Genomic DNA, 7,811 nt, shown 5'->3' with positions numbered 1-7,811 from the left:
GCGAGTTTGAAGCTCGTCACAGCCATTCAATCCTTGAATCCTACTCGGAATACCACAGACAAGGTTTAGACTTTCCAGATTCTCATGAATGCCGCCATCAATTCTAGCTTATACCACGAAGATTCTGATTAAGGAATCTAAGAGATACTCATTCAATCTAATGTAGAACGGAGGTGGTTGTCAGGCATACGTTCATGGATTGAGGAAGGTGATGAGTGTCACGGATCATCACCTTCTTCATGGTGAAGCGCGAATGAACATCTTAGATAGGAACAAGCGTGTTTGAATGAGAAACAGAGATAATTGCATTAATTCATCGAGACGCTGCAGAGCTCCTCACCCCCAACAATGGAGTTTAGAGACTCATGCCGTCAAAGAGTATAAAATTTAGATCTAAAAATGTCATCAGGTACAAAATAAATCTCTAAAAGTTGTTTAAATACTAAAGTAGTAACCTAGGTTTACAGAAAATGAGTAAACTAATATGGATAGTGCAGAAATCCACTTCTGGGGCCCACTTGGTGTGTGCTGGGGCTGAGACTTAAGCTTCTCACGTGCCTGGGCTGTTTCTGGAGTTGAACGCCAGGTTGTAACCTGTTTCTGGCGTTGAACTCCAACTTGCAACCTGTTTCTGGCGCTGAACGCCAGACTGCAACATGAAATTGTCGTTGAATGCCAGTTTACATCGTCTATCATCACGTAAAGTATGAACTATTATATATTGCTGGAAAACCCTGGATGTCTACTTTCCAACCCAATTGAGAGCACGCCAATTGGACTCTTGTAGCTCCAAAAAATCCATTCCGAGTGCAGGGAGGTCAGAATCCAATAGCATCAGCAGTCCTTTTTCAGCCTAAATCATATTTTTGCTCAGCTTCCTCAATTTCAACCAGAAAAATGTCTGAAATCACAGAAAAATACACAAACTCATAGTAAAGTCTAGAAATATGATTTTTGCCTAAAAACTAATAAAAATCTACTAAAAACCAACTAAAACATACTAAAATCTACATGAAATTATCCCCAAAAAGCGTATAAAATATCCGCTCATCACAACACCAAACTTAAATTGTTGCTTGTCCTCAAGCAACTAGATAAATCAAGTAGGATAAAAAGAAATTAAGAAGCAATAATATCTCAGAGTTTCAAGTGAAGCTCAGATTCTAATTAGATGAGCGGGACTAGTAGCTTTTTACTTCTGAACAGTTTTGGCATCTCACTTTATCCTTTAAAATCCAGAATGATTGGTATCCATAGGAACTTAGAATTCAGATAGTATTATTGATTCTCCTAGTTTAGTATGTTGATTCTTGAACACAATTACTTGATGAGTCTTAGCCGTGGCCCTAAGCACTTTGTTTTCCAGTATTACCACCGGATACATAAATGCCACAGACACATAACTGGGTGAATCTTTTCAGATTGTGAGTTAGCTTTGCTAAAATCCCCAATTAGAGGTGTCCAGAGTTCTTAAGCACACTCTTTTGCTTTGGATCACGACTTTAACCACTCAGTCTCAAGCTTTTCACTTGGACCTGCATACCACAAGTACATGGTTAGGGACAGCTTGATTTAGCCGCTTAGGCCTGGATTTATTTCCTTGGGCCCTCCTATCCATTAATGCTCAAAGCCTTGGATCCTTTTCACCCTTGCCTTTTGGTTTTAAGAGATATTGGCTTTTCTTTTTCTTTATCCAATGATTCCCCTTTTTTTTCGCCACTTTTTTTTTTCACTGCTTTTTTTTACTTCAAGAATCAATTTCATGATTTTTCAGATCATTAATAATATTTCTCTTGTTCATCATTCTTCCAAGAGCCAACAATTTTAACATTCGTGAAATTCAATATCAAAAATATGCACTGTTCAAGCATTCATTTAGAAGATAAAAAGTATTGCCACCACATCTAAATAATTAGAATTTTCCTTATTAAAAACTCGAAAAATATTTCCTCTTTATTCTAAAAATCTACTATTTTATTCATGTTTGATGATGATGAGAAAAAATAAATTATAGCTTAATTGGAGATAAAATCAAAATAGAGATACTAATTACTACTACTAATATATAACTTCTAAGGTAAATTCCTAATAAGAATAATTATCACAGAGTTAAGTTTAAGATTAGGACTCAACAACCTTTGGTTTGGGAGATGATGGGTGCTCCTTCAACTTGTGGGGTGTCTGGTCCTTCAAGAGACAGCTTCTGGCACTTCAGCTCCTGTATCTCTGGATATTCGTCTTCTTTCGGATCGAATTTAACTTCCGGGATCACTGATCTCAGACCCATTATTTTGTGGTAATGGTCTGCATGTTCTTTGGTTAAGAACTTCTCTTAATTCCACAGTGGTTTTGGAATATTCTCTTTCTTGCCTCTTGAAGTAGTTTATTTTCCCTTAGGTACAATGATCTTGATGAGTTTTAGCTCAATGATCACGGAAAAACACACCAAACTTAGAGGTTTGCTTGTCCTCAAGCAAAATAAACGAAAAGAGAGGAATAGAAGGAGGGGAAATTTCGAAAATTTAAAAGATATGATGAGATTTTAAAAAGGATAACTTTGAATTCAAAAAGATAATATGATGAGTTTGAAAAAGAATTCAGAAGAAATTAAAAAGATTTGAAAAGAATTCAAAAAGATAATTGAGTTTTGAAAAAGGTTTGAAAAGATATTGAAGAAAAATTAAGAAACATGTTTAGGATAAAAAATTTTTGGAATTGAAGTTGAAAGATGAGAGTTTGTAATATGTTTATGCAAGAAATCATGAATTGAAACATGAAGATTGGAAAAAATTAGAAGTGAAAACGAATTTACCTCCTCCCCACAATTCTGGCGTTAAACGCCCAAACGCTGCATGTTTTGGGCGTTTAATGCCCGTTTGCAGCTTTTCCTGGGCGTTCAACGCCCACCTGTTGCTTCTAGCATGTGTTGAACGCCAGGAACTCCTTTGTCACTATGCATTTTTCTGAACGCCCAGGACGCTTTAAATCTGGCGTTGAACGCCCAGAAGGTGCTTCTTTCTGGCGTTTAACGCCCAGAAGATGCTTCATTCTGGCGTTCAACGCCCAGATGGCTATCCTTACTGGCGTTGAACGCCCAGTGAGTGCTTCTTTTGGGCGTTCAGTTCCCAAAACAGCTCTTACTGGCTTTTTTTGCACTAGTGAGCTTCCTTTTGCTATTTTATCCTCTGAATACTTCTGTAACTCTGTGAACTCAAGCAATTGCTATTTTACCTTGAAGATAATTGACATAAACCTGTAAAAATCAATTAATTAACAAATAAGCCTTGTAAATGGCTGGGTTGCCTCCCAGCAAGTGCTTCTTTATTGTCTTTAGCTGGACTATTACTGAGCTTTAATCAAGTCTCAGTTTTGAGCATTCTTGCTCAAAATTTCTTTCAAGATAATGTTTAACTCTCTGTCCATTAACAATGAACTTTTTGTTAGAATCATTATCCTGAAGCTCCACATATCCATATACTTGTAATCACATATGGACCTCTCCATCGGGATTTCAATTTCCCGGGGAATAATCTGAGCCTAGAATTAAATAGCAGAACTTTCTACCCTGACTCAAAGACTCTGGATGATAATTTCTTATCATGCCATCTTTTTGCTTTCTCTTTGTAAATTTTTACATTTTCGAAAGCATTGAGTCTAAATTCCTCTAGCTCATTTAACTGGAGCAATCGTTTTTCTCCAGCTAACTTGGCATCAAGGTTTAGGAATCTGGTTGCCCAATAGGCCTTGTGTTCCAGTTTCACTGGCAAGTGACCGGCTTTTCCATACACCAGCTGGTATGGATAAGTTCCTATAGGTGTCTTGAATGCTGTTCTGTATGCCCACAGAGCATCATCCAAGCTTCTTGCCCAATTCCTTCTACGGTTAATCACAGTCCGTTCCAAGATTCTTTTAAGTTCTCTATTAGAGACTTCAGCTTGCCCATTTATCTGTGGATGATATGGAGTGGCCACCCTGTGGCTAACTCCATATCGAACCAAAGCAGAGTAAAGCTGTTTATTGCAGAAATGAGTGCCCCCATCACTGATTAGAACTCTAGGGATACCAAATCTGCTGAAGATGTATTTCTGGAGAAATTTCAGCACTGTCTTAGTATCATTAGTGGGTGTTGTTATAGCTTCTACCCATTTGGATACATAATCCACTGCCACCAAAATATAAGTGTTTGAGTATGATGGTGGGAATGGCCCCATGAAGTCAATACCCCATACATCAAACAACTCAATCTCCAAGATCTCTTGTTGAGGCATGGCATAACTGTGAGGCAGATTGCCAGATCTTTGGCAACTGTCACAATTAAGTACAAACACTCGGGAGTCTTTATAGAGAGTAGGCCAGTAAAAGCCACATTGAAGGACTCTTGTGGATGTTCGCTCACTTCCAAAATGTCCTCCATACTGTGATCCATGGTAGTGCCAAAGGATCTTCTGTGCTTCTTCTTTAGGCACACATCTATAGATTACTCCATCTGCACATCTCTTGAAGAGATATGGTTCATCCCAAAGATAGTACTTTGCATCCGTAATCAATTTCTTTGTTTGCTGCCTACTGTACTCTTTGGGTATGAATCTTACTGTCTTGTAGTTTGCAATGTCTGCAAACCATGGCACTTCCTGGATGGCAAAGAGTTGCTCATCCGAAAAGTTTTCAGAGATCTCAGTAAAAGGGAGGGACGCCCCTTCTACTGGTTCTATTCGGGACAGGTGATCTGCTACTTGGTTCTCTGTCCCTTTTCTGTCTCTTATTTCTATATCAAACTCTTGCAAAAGCAACACCCATCTGATGAGTCTGGGTTTTGAATCCTACTTTATGAGTAGATATTTAAGAGCAGCATGGTCAGTGTACACAACACTTTTGATCCTACTAAATAAGATCTAAACTTGTCAATGGCCTACTACAAGTAACTCATTTTCTGTGGTTGTGTAGTTCTTCTGTGCGTCATTTAAAACACGACTGGCATAGTAAATGACGTGCAGAAGCTTCTCATGCCTTTTTCCCAACACTGCACCAATGGTATGGTCATTGGCATCACACATCAGTTCAAATGGTAATGTCCAGTCTGGTACAGAGATGACTGGTGCTGTGACCAGCTTAGTTTTCAGAGTCTCAAACGCCTGCAGACACTCCTTATCAAAGATAAATGACGTGTCAGCAGCTAGCAAATTACTCAGAGGTTTGGCGATTTTTGAAAAATCTTTTATAAACCTCCTATAGAATCCTGCATGTCCCAGAAAAGCTTCTGATTGCCTTAACATTGGCAGGTGGTGGTAATTTTTCAATTACCTCTACCTTAGCTTGATCCACCTATATTTCCTTGTTTGAAATTTTGTGTCCAAGGACAATTCCTTCAGTCACCATAAAGTGACATTTCTCCCAGTTTAAAACCAGGTTAGTCTCTTGGCACCTCTTTAGAACAAGTGCTAGATGGTCAAGACAGGAGCTGAATGAGTCTCCAAATACTGAAAAGTCATCCATGAAGACTTCCAGAAATTTTTCCACCATATCAGAGAAAATAGAAAGCATGCATCTTTGAAAGGTTGCAGGTGCATTGCATAGACCAAATGGCATCCTTCTGTATGCAAATACTCCAGATGGACATGTGAATGCTGTTTTCTCTTGATCCTGGGGATCTACTGCAATTTGATTATAACCTGAATATCCATCCAGGAAGTAGTAGTATTCATGACCTGCTAGTCTTTCTAGAATCTAGTCTATGAATGGTAAAGGAAAATGATCCTTTCTGGTAGCTGTATTGAGCCTTCTGTAATCAATACACATACGCCACCCTATAACTGTTCTTGTAGGAACCAGTTCATTTTTTTCATTCTGAACCACTGTCATGCCACCCTTCTTAGGGACGACTTGGACAGGGCTTACCCAGGGGCTATCAAAAATAGGATAAATAATCCCAGCCTCTAGTAATTTAGTGACCTCCTTCTGCACCACCTCCTTCATGGCTGGATTCAGCCGTCTCTGTGGTTGAACCACTGGCTTAGCATCATCCTCCAATAGGATCTTGTGCATGCATCTGGCTAGGGTAATGCCCTTAAGATCACTGATGGACCACCCAAGAGCTGTCTTGTGTGTCCTTAGCACTTGAATTAGTGCTTCCTCTTCCTGTGGCTCTAAGGTAGAGCTTATGATTACAGGAAAGGTATCACCTTCTCCTAGAAATGCATATTTCAGGGATGGTGGTAATGGTTTGAGCTCGGGTTTGGGAGGTTTCTCTTCTCCCTGAGAGATTTTCAGAGGTTCTATTATTCTCTCTGGTTCCTCCAGATCAGGCTGAACATCTCTAAAGATATCCTCTAGCTCTGATTCGAGACTCTCAGTCATATTGACCTCTTTTATCAGAGAGTCAATAATATCAATGCTCATGCAGTCATTTTGGGTGTCTAGATGCTGCAAAGCTTTGACAACATTCAACTTAAACTCGTCCTCATTGACTCTCAGGGTCACTTCCCCTTTTTGGACGTCAATGAGGGTTCGTCCAGTTGCTAGGAAAGGTCTTCCTAGAATGAGAGTTGCACTCTTGTGCTCCTCCATTTCCAGCACCACAAAGTCAGTGGGAAAGGCAAATGGCCCAACCTTGACAATCATGTCTTCAATTACGCCTGATGGGTATTTAATGGAGCCATCAGCAAGTTGGAGACATACCCGAGTTGGTTTAACTTCATCAGTCAACCTAAGCTTTTTGATAGTAACTGCAGGTATTATGTTAATACTTGCCCCAAGATCACATAGAGCTTGCTTGGTACAAGTACCTTCTAATGTGCATGGTATCATAAAGCTTCCGGGATCTTTAAGCTTCTCAGGTAAGCTTTTCAGAATGACTGCACTGCATTCTTCAGTGAGGTAGACTTTTTCAGTTTTCCTCCAATCCTTCTTATGACTTAAGATCTCTTTCATGAACTTAGCATAAGAGGGTATTTGCTCAAGTGCCTCTGCATACGGAATCTTTATTTCAAGAGTCCTGAGGTAGTCTACAAAGCGAGCAAATTGCTTATCCTGTTCCGCTTAGCGGAGTTTCTGAGGATAAGGCATTTTGGTTTTGTATTCCTCAACCTTAGTTGCTGTAGGTTTATTGCCTACAGATGTGGATTGAGAAGCCTTTTTAGAGGGGTTGCTATCAGCACTTGTATGTGTCTGATCTCCCACTGGCATTTGAATGCCAGGGGTGGAAGCTGGAGTGGCGTTTGACGCCAACTCCTTACCTGTTTCTGGCGTTTGAACGCCAGAACTGTGCTTCCTTTGGGCGTTCAACGCTAATTTCTTGCTTGTTTCTGGCGTTGAACGCCAGGGCTGAGCATGGGTTGGGCATTCAACGCCAGCTTCCCACCCATTTTCTGGCGTTTGAGCGCCATAATTATTCCTCTCTGGGCTCTGACTGTCCTCAGAGGGATTTTGGGTAGCAGTCTGTTCATTTCTTGGCTTTTTGCTACCTTGAAGTGAGGTATTTAATGTTTTCCCACTTCTTAATTGAACTGCTTGGCACTCTTCTGTTATTTGTTTTGATAATTGCTGTTCTGTTTGCTTCAACTGTATTTCCATATTCATATTGGCCATTCTTGTTTCTTGTAGTATCTCCTTGAATTCAGCTAGCTGTTTTGTTAGAAAATCCAGTTGCTGATTGAATTCAGTAACTTATTTTGTAGGACTGAGTTCAGCAGTTACTATTTTAGCCTTTTCGTTGATGAAAAGTTCACTGCTTAGGTACAAATGCTGATTTCTGGCAACTGTATCAATAAGCTCTTGAGCTTCTTCTATTGTCTTTCTCATATGTATAGATCCAC

Source organism: Arachis stenosperma, chromosome 10, assembly GCF_014773155.1.
Source record: "Arachis stenosperma cultivar V10309 chromosome 10, arast.V10309.gnm1.PFL2, whole genome shotgun sequence".
Taxonomy (NCBI): Eukaryota; Viridiplantae; Streptophyta; class Magnoliopsida; order Fabales; family Fabaceae; genus Arachis; species Arachis stenosperma.
Note: the sequence above shows the minus strand (reverse complement) of the source record.